The sequence below is a fragment of the Elgaria multicarinata genome, chromosome 1 (assembly GCF_023053635.1).
Source record: "Elgaria multicarinata webbii isolate HBS135686 ecotype San Diego chromosome 1, rElgMul1.1.pri, whole genome shotgun sequence".
NCBI lineage: Eukaryota > Metazoa > Chordata > Lepidosauria > Squamata > Anguidae > Elgaria > Elgaria multicarinata.
The window spans coordinates 71,047,272-71,062,690 of NC_086171.1; the positions used below are offsets into that span (position 1 = coordinate 71,047,272).

Below are 15,419 nucleotides of genomic sequence, written 5' to 3' on the forward strand. Positions count from 1 at the left end.
GCTTTTAGGATGCGTACTGTCTGAGCAAGCAATGATCTGAATGAACAGTGTACTCACGCACACAGCACATTCTTTCCTACTTCTGTCCTCCACCACAGCTGCTTTCATTCAAATGAGTAAACAAACCAGGAAGAGATAACTGAACCTGCATGCTTTGCCTGCAGAAAGTCCCACGTTCAATCCCTGGCATCTCCAGGAAGGGCTCGGAAAACTCCTGCCTGGAACCTTGGAGATGTGCTGCCAGTCAGTGTCAATAATATTGGGCTTTATGAACTAGTGTTGATAATACTGGGCTTTATGACTCAGTATAAAGCAGTTTCTTATGTTCCTAACCAGAGACTACAGTTAATTGCTCCCAAATAAACCAGGATAATAAGAAAGCTTTAAACTATGGTTTATTACTAGTAATTTTTTCTTCCATCCAATCTAATTCCCCTAATCCTGTAATTGCCTCCACTATATATCTTAATCTATTAGCTACATAGTATAATTTAATATTCGGGAGACCCAATCCTCCCTTTTTTTGGCTCAAATACCATTTACTTTTATTTACCCTCGCTTTCTTATCACCATTACAATAATTATTTATAATCCTTTGCCAACTTTTTAGCTCTAATTCTGAAATTTTTATTGGTAGCATCCTGAACACAAAATTAATCTTTGCTAAAATCTTCATTTTTATTAATGCTATTCTTCCAAACCAAGATAAATTTAACCTTTTATATTTTTCCAATTTTGCTAAAATCTCTTTTTTAAACACATTTAAATTCTCTTTCTCTAAACTCTCTAGCTTCTGCATAATTTGGAAAATGTATTTTTTATGGAAGGAAAAAGAAAATGGGTGGAAAGTATAAATAACCCGCTTTTGAGGTCTCACTGGGAAATTTGGAGTAAATATAAAGGGGAGCTGCTTCCAAGCAGCTCTCCTTTGTCACCGGTAATAATGTTGAAGAATTTCCCGGAGGAATTAAAGAGTAGATTAAGTAAAGTTTTAATAGAAAAAAATAAAATGAAATTAAGGGAATGGTTAAGAGGAATGAGCACAAGAGAGGATATGGAAGAGGTTCTGAAGGATAAAAAATTAACTTGGTTAAATTATAGGCAATTAGAACAGTGGACTAAAAAGTGGGTAAGAGATAATGGAGATTGTAGAGAATTAACAAAGTTTGAGGAACTAATAGTTAAGAAAGATAATGAAAGGGAGAAAAGAACAGTGTTAAAAGGGTTGATGAGTGAAATATACAGAATATTGGTGGAGAAAGGGATGGAGGATAATTCGGGTAAAATGGTTTGGGAGACAGATTTGAAGGTACAAATAGGACAACAGGGTTGGGAGGGATTATGGAAACAAAGAGCGTTGAGAAATATGTCAGTAAGAATAAAAGAGAATTATTTTAAAATTGTATGGAGGTGGTACCTAACTCCGGTTAGATTGAATAAGATAAACAATCAGCAATCAGAAAATTGTTGGAGAGGTTGTGGGGTTAAAGGAACATATTTGCATATGTGGTGGGAATGTAACTATGTTCAAAAATTGTGGAAGATGGTGTTTTTGGAGATTGAAGAAATTGTGGAAATGAAGATAGAACGAACACCAAAAGTTGCATTGCTGTCACTATTTGAAGATGATTTTAAATGTAAAAAGGAAATTAAGGAACTGATAACGAATTTGCTGACTGCAGCGAGATTGATTGTAGCTAGGAACTGGAAGATTCAAGGGGAATATTCTATTGAAGAATGGTACAAAGAAGTATGGGATATAGCTATTAATGATAAATTGACAAGTAATATTAAATGGAGAAGAGGGATAGCTAAATCAAATGATTTTGAAGGAATTTGGAAACAGTTCCTAATATTTGTGTTTTCTAAAGGAAGTGGGAAACCGCCAGCGGAAGAAAGCATGAGATTTTGGAAGCAGGAATAGATCCCAAGGTGGGGGGGGGGCACTTATATGTTAAGAATGGTATATTGTATGATAGGATAAGTAATAGATAATATTTACTCAATATATATGTATTCAACATTTAGTTAAATGTATGTAGTATGTTGTGTTGTTGTTTTTGTAAGATGTTTATTTTGTGTTTTAAAATAAAAAAATTATAAAAAAAAAAGTTTAAAAAAACCTATGGTTTATAGTTGGTTTACAAATCCCTGATTGTTTGGGTGCACTTAAATCATAATCTTGTTTCCAATATGAATCTATCCTGGTTTGTTTATTCACTCTCTGAGAATCCGAGTGAACAAGCGACATTATGCAGCCAATCCTCAGCATGGTTTATTAAACCAGGAGTCCTAGGTTAGCTTTATGAGCAAACATGGCCAAGATGTACCCCACCCCAGAGGGAGAGGCAGGTAAGAAATTATTATTGTTGTTGTTGTTGTTGTTATGTAATTCGCCAGAAATGTAAGTGCTCCTCAGAAATAATCACATGTTCCAACATCTCTGTTCTTCCTAAACAGTGCTCTTCTAGCTCACCTGCGTGAACTCACTTGAGTTCACATCATTTCGTTGCTCAGCTTGATGACTCAAAGCTCAACATGTGAACTACATCAATTGAAAAGCATTGCATTTGAGGTGTTTCCTACCTAAGTTCAAGATTTTGCTTTTTTCATATGGGGCATGGCTAGATGGGGCAATATCCCGGGGATTGCCCCGGGATCGTTCCTGTGCGTCCACATGACACACAGGGCATCCCGGGAGCAGGGAGGGATGATTCATCCCTTTCCCAGAGATATCACCCTACCCTTCCATCCTGCTTTTTCCTGTGGTCTTGGGATGATCCTGCGACCACGGGAAATGTAGCCCACCATCGCAGTTTTTTCCTGGCTCCTCGCAAGTAACAACGAAGGGGGGGGAGTGTGAGGTTATTTTTTTTAATAACAGCTCACGGTTCCGTTCAAGCGCTTGTGCACAACTTTTCCTTTAAAAAAACCCTCCAAAATGGCAGCCGTGACGTTGCGCACCATGTGTAGATGAAGGGGATGATCTCATGATCATAAAATCATGAGATCATCCCCCACAACCCCCCTTGTCTAGTCATGCCCATGAACTCTAGGGCTAAGATGTTAGGCAATTCCTTCTTCTACCTTCCCTGGAAATTAAGATTAGATATTAATTGTTGCAGGTTCCTCTACTGTCAGAAATGAAGTTGTTCTTGATATAGGCTAATTTCAGTGGTGGCACTGGCATCCTTACAGAACTCCCTCCCCAAGGAAATTATTTTGGCTTTATGTGGTTTTATTTTTAGGCAATTCATGAAAACACATGAATGATCCTTGAGCTTCCTTTATTTTATATGTGTTGCTACTAGCAGGTTTTTTTTTAATATTTCATTATTTTAGTGGTATGATTCATTGTATTCTATTGTTTTATCGCTGCAAATCACCTTGCAGGCTGGTTGAACAGAGGCATATGCATTTAAATGTTTATCCATGATGTTTGATAATCTGTGATGGCTTAGTCACATGCAAGTCACTGCTTGATGCTGCTGTCATCAAGGGATGAATAGAGAAGAGTGAACTAATATCAGTATTAAAAGTTCTACAGTGGAGTATTGATTTCATTTATTATACCGATTTATAGCCAAAGCTCTCTGGGCATTATCACTATTAACAGTAATCAATAGTCTGAAATAAATATTTCTTCTCTCCACACAACCTTTTATATATTTGAAACATTTATATCCCAGAATTTCACATTCATTTTAATATGAAGGGCTCCAAGATATTTTATGCACACGCTTCATGTTAAAATGTTGCTTTTTCAAAGCTGTCTAATTTGCATTGGCAGTTGCCTTCCCCCTCAGTTTTCTTTCTTTTTCTTCTTCCCCCCAACAGGAAACAAGAATATAACACTTTACAAGTAAAGTTTTGATAGAATCCAGAAGTCTTAAATCTTTCTTTTAAGGTATGTAGGCTACAAAATGCATTCCAAAATTGATACCGATAGGATTTACATTAACATTTGTGTTCATACTTTACAATAAAACTGTGTGTTTAAATGTCCCTTAAATTGTTTGTGGCATCATAAACATTTCTAATACACTGGCAAATATTTTATAGTAAACAAAGCACGCCCTGTAAAAGATTTTTTAATGCTGCACTGATGACAATATATTTAAAAGGGGCCTCATAAATCAGTAAAGGATCGTTTTGGAAGATAAAGTAGAACATGAGCTCAAGACCACAAAAAGCCATTGAAGCAAGGGATTCTGTGAACTGGGGGGCTTTCACTATATTCGTGGATCATGTCCCTTCATAGGAAAAAAATAAGAAGCTCTTTCATGTGTCGGGCTTTGGTCTATGTTCTGTAGCTGCCACATAAAAATAGTTATATACCCCTGGTCTTTCAAATGTTCTACCGCAATGAGTTTGAATAAGTATTATTATTATTTTACAGAAAACCAAAAATGACAGAAGGAAGGGAAATAGGCAGATATTACTTCCCTGCCCCTTCTATTCACAGAAGCCTCCAATGGATCAAAAAAGTGTTCCATGAATGGAATGACACCATTGTCGACACCATCTAAAGTAGCAGATAGCTCAGTCCTGTGAATCATTCAACATGAGTGCAGAATGAACCATTACGTGAAACAAGCATAATCACCTTGTTCTTTTTCCTCATCTTTTTGAACTAATTTAATAACTTGATCGTGAAATACTTTAATGTTGGGATTGATAGAAAATGGATTAAAGATAGCCTTTAAACTAAAAGTCTCATGTGCCAACCCCAAAACATTATTCATTCCAAATGGTGATAGTATTACAAGTATTATTCAGAAAAATAGAGTAACTTTTTTTAAAAAAAGACAACGATACATCTTCATGTGAAAAAGATTGTAGATACAATGAGCTTGAATTCAGAAGATCAAAGAAATATTAGATAGGTGATAAATGCTCCGTCCATAAAGTCACATGCACTGTAGAAGACTGGTACCCACAGAAGGCCTCACAGAGCTGATCTGGTATGAAAGGAACTTAGGCTGTACTATTATAACTACTGAGTAGAGATGCCAGTTAGGTTGCTAGATGGAGGGGAACCAGTTTCCGCAAGTGAACTGCAATCTCTTCATTATCCCAGTCCAGTGATAATGTCACCTAGAAACTGGAAAGTCATGAGAAGAAGAATTTAAAGTGAGATTTAGTGGAAATTGAGGAAGGCAAAGCCAAGAAGAGAGGAACAAATCAGGCACTCAAACCTAGATGGTTGGTCTTTCTTAAGAGAGGGGAAAGGGCTATATCTCAGTAGTAGAGCATATCCTTTGCATATAAAAGATCCCTGGCATCTCTAGATAGGGAAATACTCTTGTCTGAAACCACAGACATCTGCCATCAATCACATGTAATGACAACCCATTGGTTTAAAAAAATGCATTGTTGTGCATGTGCGGGGATGAGTGCTCTTCTGCTTTTACCCACAACCCACTATCAGCTCCTTCAAGGGTTGTGGAGCATGACGTCCAAACCCGAACACTGAGTTGCTTAGGCACAACAGAACCCATGGTTAACCTAACAACAAATCACGAGTTAACTGTTGGGTTGTTCAGCCCTTAAACAACCCAGCAGTCCATGGTCACATGTCACACTCCACAACCTATGAAGGAGCCAGTTGTGGGGTCAAAGCAGAAGATCTAGGAATGCTGCAATCAGCATGCTCACTCCCACACATGCATGGCAACCCCTCATTTTTTAAACCAATAGGCTGAATTGGTATAAGGTCATTTTTTTTATGTCTGAAGTGTAATGGCATTTTATAGATTCCTTTACATGCCTTGAAGACTGCAATCTCAGTTTATACTAGAAGTAACCGCCTGTCTCAGGAATTAACGTTTGGCACATATAACAGATGTCACTAAACTCAACATTGACATGAAAGTCACTACTCTTTACCCATTAAATATCTTGTAAACTAGAAGACAAAAGCAACTGTATATGAACACTTTTTTGTTGTAATCATTTCATTAAGGTGAGGAAAAGCAGGGCAGAGACAAAAAGCTATGTAACTCACTAATACAATATTAAGTGGTCTTTTTGTGTTTTGGAAGCTTTCCCAAAAGACCATTTAAGTTTCCCCATTAGGCTCTCACACCCCAAAAGCCTTAGCTTTAGAAAATACAGAGTTGCCTAAGGATAATGCCCATGCTGCTGCAGATGTAATATTTATGAAATTGTTATAATGCACCTGCAGTCAATTTATGGACAGCAGGCTCCATTGAAAGCAACAAGGTAAAACTTTTCTTTTGGGCAGCTATAAAACTGCAACTCATGCTGAGAAAACAGATGAAGTGCAGAGAGCTACTTCTGCGAATACCTGTGCATCGTTCACCGACAACATAACCATTTCTTTTATCATGCTCAAAAAGTGAACATCCTAATTCAATGTGATTCTTCTAGTGTAATGCAGTTATATTGTACTTTAATGACTGTATATTGTAAACATTGTGCTGGATCCAGGCAATGACTTAAGTTCCATTGATTTCAATGGGAATAAATTTCAACTTAGTCTGGATCCAACCCATAGCGTTGGTAGAGCTGACTTCTGCTTAGTCCATTTCTAAGAAAAATCTGAAATTGTTATGAGAAAAAGATATTAAAGTTATATTGGTATGAACCAAAATGCCTAAATACAAGCTTTCCTAATCATTTTAGTTTACTGATTTACAATAAAATGCAGGGTCAAAAAAACTAAACAAACCTAAACAAAGAATATTCCTGAAGATGCTATATCTTTATTAGATTTCATAGAGATTTTATATTTAAAAGAGCTCGCTATCAAAATTCCAAAAAGACAAGACCATTTTGTGCACATATATTACATATCTACCTGCACTAGTAAGGTTTACAACCACCACATGCATTTAAAAAAAAATACAATTCCTATCCTAACCAATCTATATAGAGTAATTATTTGTTACACTACAAATTAAACAATGTTCAGACTACTTACTCTTAAACGCAATAGGATTATGCCAAAGGAAATGTCCAGCTATCTAAAATAGCATATCTCAAATTGATTCACAAACATTTTAGTTTCATTTCATTTTTTTAAGATGAGAAAAATAGTTCTTGTTTTTTTGTTTTTGTTTTAAGAGCTGGGTGTGATCTAAAACAAGTAAAGTCCTATTCGAAGGGGCCTAAACAGAGATAAGTGCTTCCATCCTATTGATTGTACCTTAATGCGCTCAAAATACATTTTCAATCATCCATACACAAAACCATCATAATACTTAGACATGTCCTTTACTGTCTGTGACTCAGATATCCCATCCATAAAATATGGGCAAACTTGTACTTACATCATAGCAATGTTTAATTCATCAATGTTAAAAATACCTTAGTAGCTGAGAGTATTAGTGGAATTAAAAATTACCTAATGTGAAAATATCTAAATATTTCTACAACACAGTGGTTTCATTTACTATACATTCACTCTGCAAATGATCATTTCATTTGAAATGATGCCACCATAACATGAATAGGAACAGATTCTTTTGCATGTTCGTAGTACTCTAACCACTGTACTTATCAATTGGTGATTTGATTTCCCCCCAGAATTGCTTCAAATTAGTGCAGTCCCCTATAAGTTATTATTTCTAGTAATTCAGTGCTTTATAATAATTCAAAATATTATTTTAAAAAGAAAACATTATCTTTAAAAACAACCAAATTTGGCTAGAAACATTCCCTCTGCAAAACAATTTGGTTTACCCTTTTAGAAAGAAGGCTTGCTACATAACACAACCCTTATTCTCACTTCAATATCTCTTGCACTACAAATGTTCCAGCCATTATTACTGGGCCCAGTGCAAACATGGATAGCAAATTCCAAATAATTATACACAGTGGAACAGATCTGTCAGTGCTTACCATTTGCCATTGCATGCATGCATGGTAAGGAAATGCAGCCAATCTCAGCATGCATTCACATTACATCTTTATCGAGTTTAACATATATGTTTAGCAAGGAGCCAAGATTGGCTATATATCCTACTGTCTGAAAAGTGCCCATAGAGTAGAATAGTTATATGCCCATGAGATCTTATGAATGTTTACATTAATGGCATTTATATAAGCCATGATAGTTTACCTCCTTGTTCACAGATAGTGCATCTTTGCATACCTAATGTTGCATTAGAAGAAAATAATAGGACATGGTCATCACTTTCATACCCTACTGGAGTTAACAAAGTACTGCCTGGTGACTACTAGAAAGCCTGTTGACTACTAGAAAGCAAATGCTGCACTAGAAGAATCTTGATTTGATCAAGCATGACAATTCTTCTGTTCTTATATGGCGCAGAAACAAGTTTTTCTCCAGACAACCCATTTTTTGGCAAATTTACTAAGCATAATGACAGGTAAAAAATATTAAATTGTGCTCATTCCCTGAAAAGTAATTCCAAACAGTGTTCCCCTTAAATCCATACTTCTATCCTAAAACAAATTAAAATGTTAGATTATGTAGTTGAACTGTATCTTGTTTCTCTACCCTGTCATACCTTCCTTGTATTATTTTAAAAAATCAAATCTTATTGTGACTACTTGTCTATCTAGACTTTCTGGTACTCAAGGGAAAGCTATGTCATTTGAGTCATAGAACTAAGTCACAAGAATTTAAGTTCTCGATTCAATAAGGAAAACTGCCAAAATTTCATTTGTCTGTTACATTAGCATTGTCCACCCATTCTTTTGTAGTTGGGCAACCTTAGTGCTTTCATGTATGCACAACATATATGGCAAATAACCCGATGCAAAGTTAGGCAAGCAGTAATACTCTGTCACATCTTATAACTCTCAGTCTTTATGGAATGTTCTGGCACTTAGACTTTGATGCCCATAACAAATTTCCAAACCTAGATTGTCCAGATCTCATTCTTGACAGCTCTTATTCCTTTCTCTTTCTATATTAACTATGCTACTGTTATTATCCTCATTTAACATTGGGACATGCCTCTTACCTTAATAACTTCAGAGCATATTTGCCTATTCTGGAGGAGATGGAGAAGGCTAGTATAGGGATTACTTCTTTTTACCTTGACAACTATGGTTAATAAAGCTAATTCTCTACATGTAAAATGGCCAATGCTCTGAAAATGGATACAGTTTTATGCCTGGGCAAAGACTGGCAATGTCTTTGAAAACGTGTTAATGGATTATTTGTAAATAATGTACTTCTTTAGTAATCTAGAGCAAGTAATAATTTGACCCACTTAGGTGCTCCAGAATTACCCAGTCAAATCCCAGTGTCTGTTCCAAATGCAATTTTTTGATCATCTTTTAAAATAATCTCACCTGATCATAACTGCATGTACCCAATGTTCAGAAGTAGCCCATAATGTGCCCAATCTCACACACTTGGGCGCACACACATGCATTTTCTATGCAGATATACTTGGGAGTAAGACCCAGTGAAGTAAATGAGACTTGCTTTCAAGTGAATACCAAACTTTGCATAGGGGGAGAATCCTTTATGCCCCATAGGCCAGATTTAGTCAACAAGGCAAGTACATACACAAATCAACATGCACATCAGCATTGGTATTCAGTACTGAGATGTTAAGTAATATGTAGAATATTTATTATACTTGAGACAGTGAAGCAGGATAAAATTGTTTTTACATAAAACATTTAATCATGGACTATCCTGTTTATATAATGTAGATAGACAAACTTCTACAAATACTTCAGATGTATACTTCAGATTTATGGAATGTTCCTCTATAGAAAAATGTTTTCTTTCATAAATATTTAGACCTTCCAAAGATTTTGCTATATTTAATTTATAGGCATTTTACTTTACCCATAAATATTACCAGCAGTTTTCAGCTGCTTACTTTCTGCGAATACCACAAGTAATGATGACAAGTAGCAAAAAGTGAATAAACTTCTAAGTTCTATGCAGGCATAATATAAAAACACAACTTTTATACTTTTTAATTAAAAACAAGATTTCATGCAAGACCTTTATAGTTAAAATAGCATACATCACACAATTTATACACAGAATTTTCCTAAATTTCATAAATTTCACAAAGCTATTTCAGAATTTTATTAGTTAGCAACACTTTGAAAAATAAACATTTTCAATAGCTTGATATGGGTTTGGATTACATCAAAAACCCGAAATGATCAACATCCCTATGAGACCGAACCTTTCATCTACACTTTACATTTTATCTCAAGAAAGATCTTTAGTTCCTCTTCCCCACTCTCCCCAACCCCTGCAAAGATTTACTATCTTGTTACTGTCTAGCATAATATCATACATGGAATCTGAATAATGATTCACCACATTCCATAGACAGCTTTTACCTTTGCATTTTTCCCCTTTTTTTCAGTAGCCATAGCCAATCATCGCTCTCCTCTTCCATTATGCTTCTTTATGGCAGAGTGAGATGCTTCTTCATTAAGTAGCATTACAAAGAGAACACACCCGAACTCCCAAGTGGAGCATGCTTTAATAGTGCCAATGCTACAGTTCTCAAGGTAACCAGCCTCAGTTGGAAACTGAGAGCAAAGTCAATGGAAGATTAGTTATTTGCAAGCCTAATTGCGCATACCAGCTTGCCTCAATCCGTGATGAACAGTCTTAAAAAGACCAGTGTGCAGTTAAATTCATAAGTGATGGTGTTAAAAAATCAAACAGACAAAAACACAGAACGCTGAACTTGTCATTCTTATACTTAAAGACTTATAATTTTAAAGAATTTTAATGTACTGTGCAATAGACAAGCTACTCCAAATAGTCACAACAGCAATATACGTCTCTTGTTGCCTTATGCAAAATGGACAGTAGTAACATTGATGGGTTTAAACATAGCAGCAGAAAAACTAAAAGGACACAATTCAGGGAAATGCTGTAATAGCTGGATGAAATGGTACTTTTCCAAAAAGTTCCCAACATGAACTTAGTTATACAAAAGGCGATGACAGAATGAACCCATGCTTTGTTTATCCCTAGAAACAAAGCATCTGAAGCATACAGATTCTCAAATAAAACGTATAATACGATAGCCATGAAGTAACTGCAAGCAATGAACACTGCAGACAGCTGACTACTGATTTCCGATACTTAAATGAGATACAGTAAGCTTCATAGCTGCCAGGCAATTTCTTCCATGACATCATAAGGATGCTAACCCCAATGTACTTCTTCTTACCAAATCAAAACACAGCTGCCTAACACAAGGAATTCCTGATGAACGATATAGGTCTTTTACTGGGCTTCTGTCAATTTTAAGAAAGTTTTGTGCTAAATTTCCCGATTGTTTTACATAACATCTAGAAACCTATGAAGTTAAATGAATATTCAAATAATAATCATAATAGCAAAAGATGTTAAAGTTACCACCCCTCTCTAATTTAATTGTTAAATTAAAGCATCTATTTGAATTTTTCTTATCATATGGAATCTAATTTCTGGTGGCTGAGGATAAAAAAATCATATATATTATTAACTGACTTACATTTTAATAAAATACTGCCATGTTGCTAATACACTCTGAATCGTAACAGCAAAGCACTGCTTTCAGCAGATTTTAAAACACTTACCTATCAAACAATCCTACCGACACATACATTATTTCCACAACACCTGCAAGGCTGCCAGCCAGTTTGAATGTTACTTCCAACTTATTTGCCTCCTGTTCTATGGGATGAGATACATAAAGCATCTTCTACGTGGCAGAGAATTGTGGCTCAGTAGGAAAAGTTTCTAATCCTCTGTATTTATTTTTCTACCCACCTTTCAAACACGCACACATACAGGAGTCAAACGCCTTCTTAGTGGCAAATGCGTCTTTGAGAGAAGAACTCTGAACCATTACCAAGCTAGCCTCAATTCAACAACCACTGACTACGATGTCAAACACACCTAGAGATGCAAGCTAAAATAATCTATGTTTACAAATAAGCCTCTGACTCAGTCCACAACCCTCCCCTCCCCACATGTGCTCAGACCCACCCTAAGCTGATCAAACCTAGACGCGTACAGACACAACAAATGGCTTCAAAGACAGGACACGAACAAACGCCGGCTGATACGAATGGCACACAGAAGCAGAACGCGCATCACAGACGTACAAATGGGGTGCGGGGTGTTTCGGTTTTACCTTGAATGAATACACTGGTGATGGGGGCCCCCAGCTTCTGGATGTAGTTTGGGCTGCGGATGAGGGCTTACAATACAACGCCTGTTTTCCTGGAAGGCATGGTCGTCGTCGTCGTCGTCGTCTCCTCCTCCTCCTCCTCCTCCTCCTCCGCCTCCGCCTCCTCTTCCCCTCCTGGGCTCGGGCGGTGCTACCGGGGCACCTCACTCTCTTTCCCGCTGCTGGCCGCCTGGTCGCGAGAGTCCCTCTCTACCTCTGCCACCCCCTCACGTCTTCCGCTGCATGGCTCGTTTCTTTTTAAAAATCCTCTCCCCGCGCCTCCCTCAGAACTTCTCTCCAGGCAGCGCTTCTCGCCTCTCCCGCCGGTTGCCTCCACCCCACCCCGCCGCGCCGCGCCGCGCCACCCCGTCCTTGCGCGCTCCCTCGGTCCCCCTCCGCGCCTGCCTCTCCGCCTGCCTCGGCTCACAGTCCCTGCTCTGCTTCTGCCTGACTGACTCCAGGCGTGTCCCTCTCTGGTCTCCGCTGCCTCTATTTCTGTCTGTCTCCTACCCGCTGCCTTTCTCTCTGGCCCAACCCTTCGGCAGTGCGTGGCTGGCTGGGTGTCTGTTTTCCCTCCTGCCGCCCAGTCCCCTCAGTTTACTACTGCCTGCGTGCGAGCCTCGCTGCTGCCTCTTCTTCTTCTCCTTCTCCCTCAGCCTCGCCTCTCCCCGCCCACACAGCGGACCAGAGACAACGTGCGAGTCGCTCTCCCTCCTCGCCGGCTCCGCGCTCTCTGCTCCCAGCGCCTCTTGCGCTCCCGCTCATTTTGCTCAGTCCTCGGGCGGCGGCAACAGCAGCGGTTAAGCTGCTGACTTCTGCCGCCGACGCGATCACCGGCCGCGGGGCCGGCCTCCCCTCGTGCTCCCTAACTCCACAAGCGGAGGCACATACGATACGATACGGCACGGCACGGCACAGCTAGCTCTGCCTGCCTGCCTGCCTGCCCGCCCGCCGCTTGCCTCATAAATGTGTGTGTGTGTATGTGGGCTTCTTTTTTTTTTTCCTTTTTTTTTTTTTTGGTGCCTGCACGTTGTGTCATCCATTCGCCATGCACCCCCTCCCGCACACGCGCCCGCCCATCCTCAGCCTGAAGCTGTGAGACACAAAGCACATGAACAACACTAATAAGGAGAAGGTTCATTAATCTCTGGCAATTTCTTCTGCGTTCCGCCCACCCCTCCCCATCAAACACATAAGCCCTTCACAAACCAAAACAAGTCAAGTGCAGAGTTGTTGTTGCTACTGCTGCTGCTTTAATTTATTGCCTTCTTTATCACTGTTTTGGTCCAAATAAAATTTCACAGCATTTTTCTTCACCTGAGCAAATCTGCACCAAGTCCCTCCATATATATACACGCACACATACACGCGCATGCACACAAGTCCTCAATTTTAAAGGAGTGTCCTTTATTTTGGCCACCTTCTAGATGCATAACAGTTTAGATGAGTTCCATAGTATTGCTGGCTGTCCAAGAGATACAAGATCCATGTATTCTCATTCATTCTCTCTCTCTCTCTCTCTCTCTCTCTCACACACACACACACACACACACTCAAAGAGAATCTTTATTTAAAGGGATGAGTCCTTCCTACTAGAATAGCATAGATGTGCCTCATTTTGGAATATTCTGGGACCATGTTAGATACCAACCAGGCAACAAATAGTGCAAATTCCACTCTTATTTCCCAAGTTTTGGTCTTGCAATCTAATCAGTTCTTCCTTCCTCCTCCACCACAGTACTTTCTTTCACTCATGTTTCTTTAAGACTGTTGCAGTGCACAAAATTGACAGGACAAAACGATATGGGGGGAGTGGTAATTGATGCACATCTTTCTAATACACCACTCATTTGCCCAGCTGAATAAATCCAGGGTGCTTATTCTGTGCCCAGCCAAGAAAAGGGCATTCACCTCTTTTTGCTAGGTGGATATTAATATGTAACAAAATTATAGTTGTTGCAGCCCCAGATCTAATTGCTATAGATCATTTACAGCAGACCCAGCAAGCCAGCTGCTGGGAAAACGCATATTTTAGTGAATGCCTTGTCACACAATCTCACCCCACTGGAATAATCTGAAAGGAGACAGAAACATTGAATACCTCTGACTGCAGTTATTAATCCTATCACATGAATGATAAACAGGAAATAGGCATATTACATACAGTAAGGTATGAAAACATTTTCATCCACTTTTGCCCAGATGAATATGAAGAAAATTTATGTCATGGATAGATCACAGTTTGCTAAAACAAATTGGGGAAATGTTTGTGTGAACATGTTGGGAGGATCATAGGGGTTTTTTCAAAGCTGAGAAAAATGTAGGAGCACCAAAACTGGCAAGCCAAGAAGGAACTACATAAATAGAGTGGAGGAAGACAATTATATACTTTATGAAGCCTTTAAAAAAAATCCTTGGAATCTCCCTGTGGGATGCTTGGAAGTCAACACCTGCTTTTCAAACAGACTGCTGTAAGGAAAAAAAACCCAATAGGTTTTGCAGTAGGAGACTGCTGGTATATACCTCAAGTGATTGGAGGCATTCAGCCAACTACACCAAAAGCTGCTTGCACTAATGTACCGCCTGTTGGGGCTGGGTCCTATTAGCATTTGGCAACAAAGAAGCAGCCATAAACAAGACTTGCTTATGTCAAATTCTTCCCTATTACAATGCTGGAGAAAATGAATGTTATGAGATGGAGGACTGCAGCCCACTTGGTTTTAACACAGAAGAAGGAGAACTTGGTTTATTTTAGAGTAAAGGTCCAGAACCTGTTTTCAGTGGCTTAAAAGTAAGACTTGGAGCATGAAAAAATAATAGTAAAGTGGAGAGGGTCCACCCCCCCCCCCAAGCATGGGCAAAAAGTGCCTTCCTCTCACCAATGGTTGCTACTATGAGCACCACTTTTTAAAGGTAAAGCCATGACTTACAGGCATACTTGAGCACTGGTACTTCACATATTAAATGCTGAGCACAGAGACTGTACCTTCAAGAGATCTTAGAAAATACCAGTGTTAAAGACAGAGGGCCTGGTTCCATGCAGACACAAGCCTGCATGATGTTTGAGCCAGGACATTTGCTACTTCTATGGGCCATTTTCAAGTATGCACAAGCCTGATCTACACCAAGCAGGATATTGCATTATATAACCAGTATGAAAGCGGTATATAAAAGGCAGGAGCCACACTACTGCTTTATAGCAGTATTGAAGTGCACTGACAACTGTTGGGGCCCATTGAGACATACCATATACTGCTTTCATACCACTATATC

General features: G+C 38.7%; 1 protein-coding gene across 6 annotated transcripts in view; it reads right to left on the reverse strand.

The window, feature by feature from the left end:
• The window catches only part of ARPP21 (cAMP regulated phosphoprotein 21), a 246,702-nt gene that overhangs the window by 153,349 nt on the left and 77,934 nt on the right, over positions 1–15,419 (reverse strand). Inside the window, exon 1 of one of the 6 annotated variants that reach the window (XM_063130031.1) lies at positions 12,111–12,193. The exons of the other annotated variants lie outside the window; for them this stretch is intronic. The gene's annotated coding sequence lies outside the window, so the exon portion shown is untranslated. Of the gene's footprint in view, positions 1–12,110; positions 12,194–15,419 lie in introns of those variants that run through there. 6 annotated transcript variants of the gene reach the window in all.